General features: G+C 43.6%; 1 long non-coding RNA gene across 1 annotated transcript in view; it reads left to right on the top strand.

Moving 5' to 3' along the window:
• The window catches only part of LOC107974312 (uncharacterized), a 46,761-nt gene that overhangs the window by 1,401 nt on the left and 28,593 nt on the right, over positions 1-16,767 (top strand). The window lies entirely within an intron of this gene.

Below are 16,767 nucleotides of genomic sequence, written 5' to 3'. Positions count from 1 at the left end.
GGCAGGAGGATTGCTTGAGCCCAGACATTTAAGACCAGGCTGGGCAACATAGTAGGACCCTGTCTCTACATTAAAAAAAAAAAAGAAAAGAAAAGAAAAAAGGAGATAGATACCTCATTAATAATTTTGTATTGACTATATGTTGAAATAATATTTTTGATATGTTGGGTGAAATACTTACATTTAAAAACTATAATTTATATTTATAATAACGTAAAATATAATAAAAATTTATTTTACCTACCTTCTTAATTTTAACAATTGTGCCTACTAGAAAATATAAAATACCCATGTGGTTTGCGTTACATTTCTATTGGATTACTCTAGATTCATCTGCATCCCTAAATGTCTTTAGTCTATTTTTAGCTTCTGCTTCTTCACTCTATATCACTGTTACTGGTAGCGAGCGACTGGGTAGGTCATCTGCTTTAGACCTTGAAATTTAAGAGGCAGTTCACAGAATGACGGCTATTTCACATTCAGGTGAGCATGGTCATAATTGGGTGCTCATAGGGGACTTGGCGGTTTAATGTCAATGAAGAAGCCTCCTAGGGGTAATGCCTCATTCATTCAACAAATATTTATGTTAACAGCTTCTTTATGATGGACGATTATGCTAGGTTCTGGGACTATGTCTGGGAACAAGAAATAGTCACAGGCACTGGGGAGCTTATCATCTGGCAGGGGCAGTAGACATTGTGATGGTTAATTTTGTGTGTCCACTTGACTGGCTACAGGGTGCCGAGGCATTTGGTCAAACATTTTTCTGGGTGTGTCTGTGAGGGTGATTTTGGATGAGATTAAAATTTGAATTGATAGACTGAGCAAAGCAGACTCCCCTCCCTAAACGTGTGCGGTGCTTGTCCAATTGGTTGAAGGCCTGAAGACAACAAAAAACCTGACTAAGAGGGAACTTCATCGGCCTGACTGCTTGAGTTGCAACATCAATCTTTTACCCTTGGGCTGTGACTTACACCATTGGCTCTCCTGGTTCTCAGGCCTTTGGATTCAGACTGGAATCACTCCAGCAGCTCTCCTAGGTCTTTAGCATGGCAACTGCAAATCTTGAGATTTCTCAGCCTCTATAGTTATTGATATGATTTGGCTCTGTGTCCCCACCCAAATCTCATCTCAAATCATAATCCCCACATGTCAAGGGATGGATGTGATTAGACATGGGGGCGGTTCCCCCATGCTGTTCTTGTGATAGTGAGTGAGTTCTCATGAGATCTGATGGTTTTATAAGTGTCTGGCATTTCCCCTGCTGAAACTTCTCTCTTCTGCCGCCATGTGAAGAAGGTCCTTGCTTCCCCTTCCACCATGATTGTAAGTTTCCTAAGGCCTCCCAGCCGTGTGGAACTGTGAGTCAATTAAACCTCTTTCCTTTATAAATTACCCAGTCTCAGGTATTTCCTTATCGTGGTATGAGAACGGACTAATACAGTTGTGTAAGCCAGCTCCTTATAATAAATCTCTCTCCCTCTCTCTGCCTCTCATCTATGTATGTATGTATCTGTCATCTATCTCCTATAAGTTGTTTCTTTTGAGAACTCTGACTAACATAGACATTAAATAAACAATTTATATACTGAATAATTATATAACTACTGCTTGGGGGTGTGGTTGTGTTGTGTGGTGAGGGGGTGTAGAAATGTCTAGGGGTTGATCTAGCCTAACACCTTCCAGATTACCCTAGGTTCTGGCCTTTCCCCAAAGAGTCCTGGTCTACTCAGTCATCTCCCACAATTTGGCCATCTTCTTGGGTCCTCAGGACAATAAATGACCCAGCCAGATCTCTACCCTAAGTCTGACTTAGGATGGAAAAGTGTCTCCTTATGCCTTTATCAGTCTTGACTTCAGGTAAGGGAGGCCAGAAAAATGAAATCTGCTCTATTTTGAAAGTTTCCTTCATTTCCTTTTTATTATTTAAATTTGTTTTTATAAAGTGAATTGATGAAAACAAGCACCTTTAACACCTTTACCCCTTGGTATTCTACAGATTTCCTGTAGTTTTGACAGTGAAACAAAAAACGTCATAATTCTTCACATACTTCAATACTATTCTTGCAGTTCTAGTCTTGCATTACTGGTGGAGAGTCTGGGGGTTGGAGATGGGGGTTACATTGTAAGGGAAAGCACATAAGTTTGGATGTGGTCAGAGCATAATGAGATGATTAGCGTGCATATCCAGCTGTCTATCCACTGTCTATCTAACCGTGGGTAAGTTATTCAAAGTTACCTCACTACAGCTTCCTTGTTTAGCCAGTGGGGCTCATACCACATACCTGGTGGGTTTCTGGGAGAATTAGAGATAAAGTATGGAAAGCACCTAGCACCACTCTGGCATATAATGGATGCCCAGTAAGTGGTCTCTATTGATATTTTTCCTTGTTCCTTGGCCCTAGACTGGTCAGGTTGTCAGAGGAACAGAATTTGACCACTTAATTAGAACAATGTTTCAGTAATATATGACTGCATAACATACAGTTCCAAACTTCGGAGTGTAACATATTATTATGTACATAAATCCTATGGGTCAGAAATTTGGGCAGTGCATGCAGGGGTGACTGTCTGTGGTCCACCATGTCTGGGTCCTCAGTAGGAAGGCTTGAATGGTTGAGGCCTGGAATCATCTAGAGGCTTCTTCACATACATCTAGCTGGGATGACTCAAAGGCTGGGATCAGTTGGGACCACTGAACAAAGCACCTGTACCCAGCCTCATCACATGGCTTGGGAATCTTACAACAGTGCAACTGAGCTGTGAGAGGGGGAGTCTTGAAAAGGGGTGTCTGACAGCCGCCCCGTCCGGGAGGGAGGTGGGGGGGTCAGCCCCCCGCCCGACCAGCTGCCCCGCCCGGGAGGTGAGGGGCGCCTCTGCCCGGCCGCCCCTACTCGGAAGTGAGGAGCCCCTCTGCCCGGCCACCACCCCGTCTGCGAGGTGTACCCAACAGCTTATTGAGAATGGGCTGTGATGACAATGGCGGTTTTGTGGAATAGAAAGGGGGGAAAGGTGGGGAAAAGATTGAGAAATCAGATGGTTGCCGTGTCTGTGTAGAAAGAGGTAGACATGGGAGACTTTTCATTTTGTTCTGTACTAAGAAAAATTCTCATCCTGTTGATCTGTGACCTTACCCCCAACCCTGTGCTCTCTGAAACATGTGCTGTGTCCACTCAGGGTTAAATGGATTAAGGGCGGTGCAAGATGTGCTTTGTTAAACAGATGCTTGAAGGCAGCATGCTCCTTAAGAGTCATCACCACTTCCTAATCTCAAGTACCCAGGGACACAAACACTCTGCCTAGGAAAACCAGAGACCTTTGTTCACTTGTTTATCTGCTGACCTTCCCTCCACTATTGTCCTATGACCCTGCCAAATCCCCCTCTGTGAGAAACACCCAAGAATGATCAATTAAAAAAAAAAAAAAAAAAAAAAAAAAAAACTAATGATAATCCTGCACCCAGGTGAAATAAACAGCCCTGTTGCTCACAAAAAAAAAAAAAAAAAAAAAAAAAAAAGAAAAAAGAAAAGGGGTGTCTGAAAGTGAGCATTCTAAAGGAGCAAGGCAGAGGTTGCAAGGTTTCTTTGATCTTGCCTTGGAAGCCACACAGTGTCATGTATTCTGCTTCTCTTGTGACAGGCGAATTACTAAAGTTAGTGTAGATTCAAGCTGAGAGCAGCTAGATTCTAGCAGCAAGGCCACGTCTCGGAAGAGCATGTAGGATGGAAGATATTATTAAGGCCATCTTTGAAAAATGGCATCAGCTACAAAGAACAACCTACATTAGACTCCTTTAGACTTGTTTGTTGGGCTTCTCAAAAGGAAACAGTGGAGCCCAGGAGTTTGAGATCAGCCTGAGCAGCATAGTGAGACCCCCATCTCAATTACATATAAAAAAAGGAACAGTGCACGGTGCAGTTCCCTTCTCAAAGGGAACAATCACATTGTTTATGTCAATGTATCTTCAGACAAGTTTCAGCAACATTGTTGAGATTTGCCTGAGGTAACACTGTAAGTTGATAGTGAATTAGACCCTGAAATTTCAGATATTGACTATATTCAAAATTATAGTGTATTTTTAAAAAAATAACAGCTTTATTGAGATATAATTTGTATACCATGTAATTTTTTCATTTAAAGTGTACATTTCAGTGGTTTTAATATATTCACAGAGATGTGCAACCTTCATCACAAGCAATTTTAGAACATTGTCATTGCCTCACCTAGAAATGAAATATCTAGTGTAACAAACAGCTGTGTTTCAGCCAATCACAAGCAACTAATAGGATTCAGCCAATCTCAGCAGCCAACTCATCACACTGTGTCCAAATAAGGCAGATGCCTACCTGTAGCCAATCAGGTGATTTCTCTGCTTTGCTTGCCTGTTCAGCCTTTAAAATCTCTCTGCCCACACTGCTGGGCAGGGCTCTCTGAACCTCTTCTGGTTTGGAGTGCTGCCCAATTCATGAATGGTTCTTTGCTCAAATAAACTGTTAATTTGTCTAAAAGTTTTTTGCTAACAGCAATACTGGAAGAATTGTACTCACTGCAAAAATGTCTAGCATATGTTTTGTTTAGCTTCTAAAAATAAGATTGACATTTTATTTCAACTTATCAACAAATACAACTCCAAAATACAAATACCCTAATCATTTTCTAGTAGCTGTTCTCCAAGGACAGAGGTGAGCTTTTAATGAAACTGATTTAATTCTTCACAACATCCCTGGGGGTGGTATGGGAGAAGCCTTAAAAAAAGTCAGGTTTTATTGAAAACACTACCTGGAAAAATAGACTTGAGATACACTAATAGTCCTCTCAACACCAAAAAATCCTAGATGTGGGAGATCTTGCTTAGTCAACCCTAACTTGGAAGAAGAGTTTGCATTTGATCACATCCAGTGATGACATATAATTTTATCCTTCTCCAAGCTCTTTTCAAGGATCATCGTATCTGATCCTCAAAACATTCCTGGAGGCCCACTTTACTGTGATATTACAGATGAGGAAACAACCCAGAGGAGCTGACAGATTTAAGACCCAAAGTGACTTTGACCCAAAGCCTGCCACCCGCACCATCCCAGACCCCAAAGACTGGTCTGCTTTTTATTTTCACACTTATTGGAGACTATCTTTCATTTGCCCATGGTAGTGTTTCTCTTTCTAGAAGCTTCTTTATTGTTTTAAGATGAAAAAATTCATTACTAATTTCCAGAACCTCAAAACACAAAACAACTGCTTATTTTCCTGAGCTGCTGCGTGAGTCAGTGATTCCCAGTGTTGCTGTGCCTGAAAACCCACCACTAATGACAGCGCCTTGTGCTGTTGAGTTGCACGCGGCGCCCCTGCAGTCCAGGGCTGGGGCTAGCCCGGCGAGCGCGCGGCAGGCAGAGCATTCCCGGACGAGTCCGGTAGATGGCAGCATTGTGCAGCCGATGCGTCCTCTCCCAGCTTGCGTCTCATTTTTCCCTCTCCCCCTTTCCTGGGCTCAGCGGTGAGGCTCAGGTACCGGCGCCTCCCTGATGCCTACTATGCCGCGCCATCTCCAGATGGTCCGCACCTGGCGGGTCACGACGAGTCTCAATCCACAGCATGGGGCTGACTCGGACTTAGGAGTTTTTGTGGCTCCAGGCGTAACCGTTGCTTTGGATAAAATTGGTCCAGTTCACTTGACCAAGGAGAAGTGCAGAGGAGGATAAACGTCCCCATCCCCGTGGTGTCCTCTCCCGACTCCTTTCGTGTAGTGAGCTTTATTTTTAGAGACTCCCGCGCCTGCCAGCCGCTCATGCTCGGGTTCCCCGAGCGGAGGGGCTCCGCGTGCAGTGTGATGCCCACTGTCGCCGGCAGAGGGCACCGTCGTCACACGCTGCGCAGGAGCCGGCGCGGGAAGGCGGCGGGGCTGTCCTTCCCGGTCCGCGTCCTACGCGTGACCTTGGGACCCGCAAATGTCTGCGCCGGAGGCATTGCCTCTTCCCGACTATGGGGGATACTGCACGGGGCTCCCGATGGCCTCTTCCACGCCTGGCCCTTCACTTCTTGAAGCTCACCCTTTTCTTATTTGATCTTTCTAGAACTGGCGCTCTCTCCCTTCAAACTCTGTCCCACCTTGGCTAGGTTCTGGTTCTGAGACTTCTGTCTCCCTGGCTGTTACTTTCCGTTTTTCAGGAATTTTCTTCCTTTGCCAATCCTTTAAACGTCCCTGATCCCAGGATTATTTGTTCTTCTAAGACTCACTCTGCGCACCCTCGCAAACCCACCGCCACCCTCTTCACTGCCTTGTCTTGACGACAACCACATTTTAATCTCCAGTCTAAGTTTATCTTTTGAGCTACAGACCCATTTCTTCATTTTGCCAGGCCAATAGGGACTGCTTGGAAATAACGCTTAGAAAGCAGCCAGTCTAAGAGCTGCTATTTCATTGAGGATGGTAGTCAAGGTTGTCTTCTGTCTAGAAATGCTTTGAATGACAAGTGCTTTGCTTCCAGCCAGCTGGTGTTTCTCTCTGAAGCCTTCTTCAAGGTAAAAAAAAAAAAAAAAAAAAGTTTTTAGTGCTTACCTAGAGATGCAGTCACCAAACTTAACCTTTCCCCCCATTCCCCTCTTCTGCTGAGGAAACCATGCCAGGCCACAGGACCAAAACCTCCTTTGCTAGCTCCCTCTGTTTAGACCTGGACAGGAGACCTACCTTAAGGCACAAAAATGCGTGGGAATGGGCCAATCAGAGTCTTTTGAGATTTTGGGACTGGAATGTTGAAAAGAATTGTCTGGTGAAAATATGGAGAGCTCAGCGAAGAATCTGTAGACAAAGGGGTGTGTAAAAGATGAGTTGCCTGAGGGAGCAGGCTGAGGTAGGAGGAGGACAGAGCAGACAGAGGTAGTGGAGAGGGCCAGAGTGCCCCAGAAAGCTCTGTTTCGTTCCTCAAGAAACTCAACAGTCTCTTAATTTTGGAAGGTTTTTCTTTTTAAACTTTTTAAATTATTATTATTATTATTATTATTATTATTATTATTATTTTTTAGAGACAGCCTTGCTATGTTGTCCAGGCTGGTCTCGAACTCCTGACTTCAAGTGATCCTTCCACCTCGGCCTCCCAAAGCACTGGGATTGCAGGTGTGAACCACTGTGCTTGGCCTATGAAGGTTTTTCTATATTCTGTCCATAGCCCCTTCATCTTGAGCCAGTGCAGAACTGTAGCTAATTCATGAAGAAGCAGAGGACATGAAAAGGAAGGAAAGGGAAGACGGGCTGCTGACAGAATCAGCAAGGTTTAGCAGGCAGCTCCACTGGGCTGACAGAGTTGGGAGGTTAGTGGCTGTTGTGGTGGTCGGGGAAGCAGAGAAGTTAAATTCCACATTCCCATGAACTTACCACTCCCCTTCCTGAAAATCCCCACATCCCACCTATTGCTGGATCTTAGCAGGTTGGTCAGCCATGACTCCAAAAGTCAAATGCTTTTTGCAAGTGTCACTAGACTTGTGGAATGGGATAATACCAAAAGACAAACCCTGTCAAGTATTTATGGAATGCTTATTTTATGGGAAGGGCTGAGGTGAGAAATAAAACTGAGTAAGATAAGATGCCTACCTTCAAGGAGATCCTCAGGGAACACAGGCACTTGAACATAGCACGGGCACTAACATAGAATTAAGTTCAAAATGCCACATGAATACAGGAGAAGGGAAAATTAACTCCGCCTTTGATGAGGGTGGGAAGGAGCCAGGGAGAACTTCAAAAGGGGAGGTGACTTTTGAGCTGGACCTTGAAGGATGAGTAGGAGTTTGTCAGACAGAGAAGAGAGATTTGCATTCTAGGGAAAGAGAGCAAAGTGTCAAAAGAATACAAGTGCATGGTGTATAGGAAGACTTTTAGTACTGTGGAGTATCTTTGTTGTATGCATATGGGGTTGGGGTTGGGGTTGGGGGTGTCAGTGGCAGCAGATGACAGGGAAAAAGGAGGCAAGGGCCAGAATGTGAAGGACCTTGAATGTCAAGATTAGGAGCTTGGACTTGATCCTGAGGACACTGTGAAGCCACAGAAGCTTTTAATCAGGGAGTCTTATATTAGCTGCCTTTGGAAGGACAACTGCAGACTGAATAGAAGATCCCTGGAAAGAGGAGAGAGCAGAGGAGGTCAGTCACATCGCCTGAACTCAGCTGCAGCTGATAAACTTTCTAGCAATATCCTGGGGCTTAGAGAAGAACAGGCAGGCTATACATTTTAACTGATTGAAGCATTGTCCTCAAGGAGGGCTGATGAATCCGTGCATGCTCACCATTAGCACGGAGGGTCATGGTTCTACTACTGAGCTACAGGGTGCTGCATTCATTCATTCATTCATCCATCCAGCAAACATTCATTAAATGTCTCCAAGGGCCCAGTTTAGTCTGTCCTCTTCAGCCTCAGGGATTGGTTCCACCATACCGAGGGTACCAAATCCACAAATGCTCAAGTCCCTTACATAAAATGGCATAGAACAGTTGGCCATTTGGTAGATTCACCAACCAAGAATGGAAAATATGTACGTACAGCTGGCCTTCGGTGTCACTGGGTCTTTATTAGCAGCTGGTTGAATCCATGCATGCAAAACCGGTAGATACAGAGGGCCAACTGTACAGCTTTGGTGCTAAGGATAACATGGGCAGGAAGTAGGCATGGCCCCTGCTATCATAGAGTCTGTTGTTGAGGGAGAGAGACAGCTATTAATCAGATGATTTCATGACCTAGTGCATAAATTTCCCATTTGGAAGGAAAAGAATATAGTTCGGTGAAAGTGTATAACAAATAACTCCCCCTGGCCTCGGCTTTGGCTAAGATGCAGAGCACTACTGGGAATTTACCAGGTGAGAGGAGGGGGTTGCAGGAGAAGGAGCAGAATGTGCAAAGGCCCCGTGGCCTGAAAGAACATGGTATGGTTGAGGAACTGGAAGACTGTGTGACGGGGCATCAAAAGAAGACTGAGATGAGCTAGTGAGAGAGACAGGAGCCAAGCCATTGGATCTTTTCCTGTCCAGGTCAAGCTTTAGATAAAGTATTTGTTTAGAAGAATAGGTCAGTTAAATCTGAATGATGCAAAGCTGAGAGGACAAGTGGAACATTTGAATTGCAGAATCAAGATTTAAGACAATCTTGCAGGTCTAAATTAAAAGTGATGGAATTAAACAAATGTAAAGTTCTACATTTATGTTAAAAGTTTTAATTGACTTGCAAAGCTTTGTGTATAAGGATGCTTATCACTGCATATTTATAGCAGTGAAAACATGGGAAAGAAGAAATATGCAACTGTAGGAAAATGATTAAATATGCGATGTGTTAAAAAAAATGAGAACATTAGCACTGAAGTTTACTTGGGTTCAAATGCTAGCTTCTTTTACTAGCCGTAGGTCATTGGACAAGTTATGTAACCTTTTTGTGCCTCAGTTTTCTTATCTAGCATATGGGGTTAATAATACTGCCTCACATAGTAGATACTAAATAACCGCTACATCAGTTTTAGCTATTGTCATTACCTAGTGGTATTATGTTTACAAATATGTTTAATGTCATTAGAAAATGCTTGATAGATAATATTAAGTGGGGAAAAACATATAGCATTATGCCGTTTAATACCATTTTGTTGCAAATTGTGTGTATTTGTATTTTTGTGTTGCTTATGTCTTCTGCTTCAACTTGGGGTGTAAGAAATGGTCACATGTGGCCAGGTGCGGCAGCTCACGCCTGTAACCCCAGCACTTTGGGAGACTGAGGCAGGTGGATCATGAGGTCAAGAGATGGAGGCCATTCTGGCCAACATGGTGAAACGCTGTCTCTACTAAAGATACAAGAAATTAGCTGGGAATGGTGGCATGCACCTGTAGTCCCAGCTACTCGGGAGGCTGAGGCAGAAAAATGACTTGAACCTGGGAGGCAGAGCTTGCAGTGAGCCGAGGTTGCGCCACTGCACTCCAGCCTGGTGACAGAGTGAGACACCGTCTCAAAAAAAAAAAAAAAAAATGAAATGGTCACATGTCTCCACTGAACTGAGTCATTGATTTCCTCTTCCCAGCACCATGAGAACCATCCCCTGACCAGCGGTGACAGCGCAGACAGGAATGGCCCAAGGCTGGGTAGCCAACAGCTTTCACCAGTTTGCAGGATGGTAGCATGCACAGATTTATCAGCATTAACATGCTCGTCTCTCTTTCCCAGTGTTTTCCTTTCTGTGATACATTTAAGGTTCCACAGTCCCAGTTTATTCAGGTTAAAGGATCAGTGATACTCCCAAATCCCTTGTAGAGACAGCACTGGAAAATATGATGGGTCTGCCGTGGGCTGCATTTGCTGTTCCCTAACACCAGTGCCTGCTAAAAGCAGCTGTCCACACAGCCTTGAGCTATCACTGTCTGTGCTGTCACAGCTGGTCAGGGGATAGTTCCTACGGTGCTGGGAAGAGACCTCTTCTCACTGTCTTATGCCAGCACGGCTCTGGGTTCTCAATGTTTCAACCTCTTAGTTTGTCCTCATATATACGATTCTCAAACCATGCCCATGGGGCTGCAGTGGCTGCTGCGGTAGAAGGTTCCAGCCTTGGCAATGTGCTATACCTACAACACCTCCCCACTAACACCAACAATTTAGTAATCCAGGCTCCTGCAGAGGACCCACTGAGCTTATCAGAGATGTTTGGAAACGAGTGAACCTAAGGAGAAGTAGTTGGGAGTCTTGATTTGTTTTCTCCTAGGAGGCTTCTAGGCCCCCTCTCAAATGGGCTCAACTATTTAGTACTTCCCAGTGACATTTGGCCTTGGTATCCTGGGGAACAAATGGGGAGCTGAGAAAAAACATTGCCTGTGACTAACATTCCTGCCTTTGGTCGATGAGCGCCTCTGCCTTAAATTTGCAAAGCTAAAAGAAACTGCCTGGGTGATTGTTTCCAGAACAAAAAAATGTGTCCCAGGATGACTTGTTAGACATGGAAGTGGCTGGCAACTTTTAACTTGCAGATTTTCTTGCTAAAAGTTTAAAATTCTGTCTCATTGGGGATACTGCTACATATTCATGAAAAAGAAATTGACTATTAAGAACTACACCACAATATTAGCCATGCCTACCTTTGAGTGGTGGGATTCCAATGGACTGTTTTCTTTTTTATTTTGTTTTGTTGTTCAGATTTCTGACAACAAATATGTATTACTTTCACAATTAGAACTATAGATCCTGCCAATAAGTTTACTTAGATCCGTCCTATTTGTTTCAAATGACAACCCCATCCCTGGCAGGCAGATTTGGCTCTCCCTTGGTACCAGTGAGGGGCCACTGGGTCTGTAATACAAGAGTTCTGTATAGCCACAGAGAAGGAGGTTTGGAGTTAACCTCCATTCTGGGCTCTAACTCTCTCTGAGTTCTAAGTCCTCCAACAAGGCTGCCATTCACAGCCACCCCTTCCCAAAGGCTGCCATTGGGAAGTGTGTGTAGGGTCCCCAAGTCCACCCTCAGGTTTGATGATTCACTAGAAGGATTCAGAGAACGCAGAAAAGCTGTTATACTCACAGTTATGGTTTATAGAGCAAAAGATACAGATTAAAATCAACAAAGAAAAAAGATATACAGAGTAGAGTCAAGGAGAAATTAGACAGAAGCTTCCAGATGTTGTCACCCAGTGGGGTCACATGGATACCACTTAATCCCCCCAGCACTGATGTGTGGCAACATGCATAAAGTATTGCCAATTTGAGTCTTGGTGTTCAGGGTTTCTATGAGGGGTAAGTCACATAGGAAAAGAACACTTATGTGGCTGACCTTAGCTGCTAAGGCTGCAGCTTCCCCAGAGGTCAAACTGATGGAGCATGGTCGGGTGAATCAAACCAAGGATTTGCCACACATCACCTTGTTAGCATAAACTATCTGTTGTGGCTTAGGGATCCAGGTATACAAAGACACGCTTTTTTTCAGACAGGATATTCCAAAGTCTGACAGGTTATCCCCCAGGAGCTGGTCAAGGGCCAGTTCCTTTTTTTGGAATGTGCAGGGTTTGGGCACTCCAAGCCTCCAGTGTTAATCCTTTTCTGCACCACAGGTCAGGTCTTACAAGCATAGGCCTTGCTCCCTTCTGTCTGTATCTTTTTTTTTTTTTTTGAGATGGAGTCTCGCTGTGTCGCTCAGGCTGGAGTGCAGTGGTGTGAACTCAGCTCACTGCAACCTCCGCCTCCCACGTTCAAGTGATTCTGATGTCTCAGACTCCCAAGTAGCTGGGATGACAGGCTTGCACCACCACATCCAGTTAATTTTTGTATTTTTCGTAGAGACGGGGTTTCATCATGTTAGCCAGGCTGGTCTTGAACTTCTGATCTCAGTGATCTGCCCGCTTCTGCCTCCCAAAGTGCTGGGATTACAGGCCTGAGCCACCATGCCCAGCCTGTCTATATCTTTTGCATACTTACAGTTTTCCTGTTTTTCATCCTTTTCTACATCATGGGGTCTGAGCCAGGTAAGCAAAGACTAGCTTTATTCTCCTCGTGGTTTTATACACTTGTGGAGCCGGGGGGCGGGAACTCCATTACTATTGTTAGGCTGTTTGTCCCCATCCAAATCTCATCTCCAGTTGTAATCCCCATAATCCACATGTGTCAAGGGTGGGACCTGGTGGGAGGTGATTGGATCATGGGGGTGGTTTTCCCTATGCTGTTCTCGTGATAGTGAGTGAGTTCTCCCGAGATCTGATGGTTTTGTAAGTGTTTGACAGTTCCTCCTATGCACGCTGCTCTTTCACCCGCTCCCGGGGAAGATGTGCCTGCTTCCCCTTCCACCATGATTGTAAGTTTCCCAAGGCCTCCCCAGCCATGCAGAACTGTGAGTTAATTAAACCTGTTTTCTGGATAAATTACCCATGAGAATGGACTAATACATCTATGTAGAAACTTGGATTAGTTTGACATTCTCATAGTCAATATTTTGTACTTCTGAGGCTGTGTTCCTGCTCCACTCTCCCTATGAGGTCTTCCTGAGACCCCTTGATGATGGGCTGCATTGGCTGTATGGCTGCTCAGATTAGGGTTTGGAGCATGGATGGCCTATCCTGGGGTCACAGACCTGTACCTCACCTGGCCTGGGACCAGCCTCTCTCTCCTGGCATACCTTGGGATGAATGCCACTACCTTGCAAAGTACTTTACTCCCCTGCTGGGTACAAAGCCTTAACACCTGTGAAGACGAAAGAAGTCTAGGGATTTTGGTTGACCATGAGTACAAATGAAAAAAACAGGGAGGTAGTCATTAAGAAACTATTAGATGGTATGATCTACTGGAAGAGTGACAGCTTTAGTGTCAAGACAGCTGAATTTGAATCCCTGCTTAGCTATTTTCCAGCTCTGTGACCTTGAGCAAGTTATTTTCTCTGTAAATTTCAATATTTTCATCTATATCATGGGAATATTAAAATGGGCCATGGTTAAGATTAGAAATAATGTATACAAAGTGGCTAGTCCAGTGTCTAGCATGTAGTCGGTTGTAATAAATAATGGTTATTGCTAATATTATTTGGCTGTATCAACAGAGTAGCTGTTTCTAGATCAAATAAGGTAGTTGACACACTTCTTAGCTTCATCTGGGGAAACATATTCAATTTGGGACCCTCCACTTTGTGTGTGTGTGTTTGTGTGTGTGTGTGTGTGCACACATGCATGATTAAACATTTAGATCTTTCCAAGGATGGTGGTCGGAAAAGCAGAGAATCTGAAAAACATGTCGTATGAGGGAAATGGGAATGTTTATCTTGGCAAAGAGAAAGCTGAGATTGAATTGCTTTTAACTGTTTGTTGGGTCACCCTGTAGAAGTGGAAATAGACACACGGGTTATAGCTCTGAAGGACGTAATTAGACTCAGTGGGGAAACTGGGAGGCCAGATCCTGCCAGAAACAATTCTAGCCATCTAACAATTAGAGCTGTCCAGCAGTAGATTAGGCTGCCTCTGAATTGTCCTGTTCCTGGAATTATGCATCAGAAGATGTGAGACTAGTGGGAGCACTGGGAAGATTTTGGCTTTGGATGGGAGCCTGGATGAGAATGAACTCCAAGGCTCCTTTGTCTGTAGTGGCCATCTTGCTCGTTTTTCTTGTTAAGTTCCTGTAGGAGGCACCAGTCATAAAAACCCCTTGATATTAAATACCATTATAACTTCCAAGGACCTGCAAACACCCATGGAATGTAAAACACGAAGGTCTCTTATCCTATACCTAGCTTTCTCCCTAGAATGAAATTTTAACTTGGTTTGGGAGAGAGAGAGTCCCAGCCAGCATTTCTCTTTAGAATGATTAAAGTCTTCGGATCCATCTGGACTCATTCATTTTAACTATTCCATTTCCCAAGAATATCATCTCATTACTTTTTCAATGACCCAATATTTTCAGCACAAGTGAATGAGTCCAGAAAGTCATTTCAGCCATTGATTATTCTTGGTAACCTTCTGATCTGTTCTGAATCCCTTTTCTTTTAATTTCCATTTATGTCCTCCTGTCTCGTCATCTGTTCCAAGCTGAAAATAGTAACTTGGCTTGACCTTATTATCTACCATTTAAGATTTTATAGTCTTTGGTTAAATCTCATCTTAATAAGTGTTCCTAGGCTATAGATTGTAGTTTTTCCTTTACTTTTTTTTTTTTTAAAGGCTGTTCTTTATCATTCCTATCTATGATGACAGGACCAACATTATGGCCCTTCTCTGAGTATGCCAGAATCTCACTTCATCTTTTTGATAAGAACCATCCTCAACATCAGCTTAGTAAGTTATACCTATTTGCTTAGAAACAAAGAACACCTCCTCTTTAGCCTTGACCTGTGTCCCAATTCTGTTTCTGAATATACCTAAAATCCTACTTACATGGGATTTAAAATGCCACTGGGTAGGGCAACGTACCAAGTGGTATTAGTTAAATCTTAATGTGGCTGAGTTTGTCAGCTTCTTAGAAATAAGTTTTGACAACTGAGAAGAGATTGGGCAACAGAACTCTGGATTTTTTTTTTGCTAGACTATAACTGTAACTATAACTCTAAAACTATATATATATATATATATATATATATATATATATATATATATATATATATATTTGAGACAGGGTCTTGCTCTGTCACCCAAGCTGGAGTGCAGTGGTGCAATCATGGTTCATTGCAGCCTTGACCTCCTGGGCTCAAGTGATCCTCCCTGCCTCAGCCTCCTGAGTGGCTGGGACTATAGGTGCATGTCACCATGCTAGGCTAATTTCAAAATTTTTTGTAGAGACTGAGTCACATTAAGTTGCCGAGGCTGACCTTGAACTCCTGGGCTCAAGTGTTCTGCTCACCTTGGCCGTCCACATTGCTGGGATTACAGGCATGAGCCACTGTGCCTGACCAAAGAATGTCTTTTAAAGCAAATATTTATTGAATGCATAGATGTGATTGGCAGTATAACATTGAAAAAAAAATGAAGAAGACACAGTAGTGGACCTCAAGGACCTGCTATGCAGGAGTGTGGGGGCTTGGGTTAAGACCTGAGAAAACATGGAAAGGGGAGTTTCAGATCATTAGTGACAAACTTCAGATTTTGAGAGCAGGATCTGGGTGGCCTAAAGTAGTTTTCATACTCAGAAGTGAAGAGAAAGGAGACAGAAGGTGGTAGAAAAGAGTAATTTTCTTTTGGCTCCCTGGCGTGCTTTTTTTTCATGGATGAATCAGAGTTTCTTTAGATTTTCAATTATCTTTCTAGTGTGTCCTGCCTAGCTGGGCATTACTCAAAACCCATCCAGTCCTCTGAGGCTTGAAGGGACTTCTGATGCATGTCCTTAGGGCCTGTCTTTGTTGGTAAATCCAATTTGAGAGGAGGCAGCAAATCAACAGGAAAGGAAAATATTTCCCTTTCTTAATGGTAAAGCCCTCCTCTTTGTTCTTTGTGCCACAAAGTCTTTTTTATATTCCTGGACCCAGCTCACCTTCCACGTCCACTATGGAAGCTTTTCTGATCACCCAGCTGGACTCGAGCTTTGGGTGGCTGCAGTGCTGTCTGCTGTCACCCTGAGTGCCTGAGCACTCCTATGGTGCTTACCAGTCCCCGGTTGGCATTGCAGGTTGTCCTTTCCTGTGTAGGACAGGAGGCTGGCCATAGTCATATCACCATCATCAACCTCAAATAGTCAGAGAAGGGCGACCAGGTCAAGGTGCTGAGGATGAAATCCAGTACTATGCCCTGCCTTCAGTCGAGGGCTTACAATCTGGGCTGGTCTTTCTCAAACGGGTTTGCTGGTGTTACTTGAGGTCTATGAATTCTGTGAGAACTTTAAAAAATTGTGTTCATCTGTCAATAATAATAAAACATTTTATCAGTTATAAATACAGAAATTATTTTTTATAATGATAATTTGCTATGGAGAGGCATTTTCTTATTTATTTATTTATTTATGTAACTTTAATTTTAATTTTTTTGAGACAGGGTTTTGCTCTGTCACCCAGACTGGAGTGCAGCGGTGTGATCTCTGCTCACTTCAGCCTTAATCTTCCAGGCTCAAGCAATCCTCCCACCTCAGCCTCCCCAGTGGCTGGGAATACAGGCGCACACCACCATGCCCAGCTAGTTTTTGTAATTTTTGTAGAGATGGGGTTCTTCCATGTTGCCTAGTGGTGAATTTACTTTTTTTTTTTATGACCATATTATTCAGGGGTTTTACAGACAATTTCTGGCACCGAAAGACTATTATTTCTCCAAAAGAGAGACCAAAATTATTTCTTATATTACTCAAATATGAGAGACATTGGTTTAGTCA

The sequence above is a fragment of the Pan troglodytes genome, chromosome 3, assembly GCF_028858775.2.
Source record: "Pan troglodytes isolate AG18354 chromosome 3, NHGRI_mPanTro3-v2.0_pri, whole genome shotgun sequence".
NCBI classification, from domain to species: domain Eukaryota; kingdom Metazoa; phylum Chordata; class Mammalia; order Primates; family Hominidae; genus Pan; species Pan troglodytes.
The sequence above is the reverse complement of the archived record's forward strand: the minus strand, read 5'-3'. Positions and strand labels throughout refer to the sequence as shown.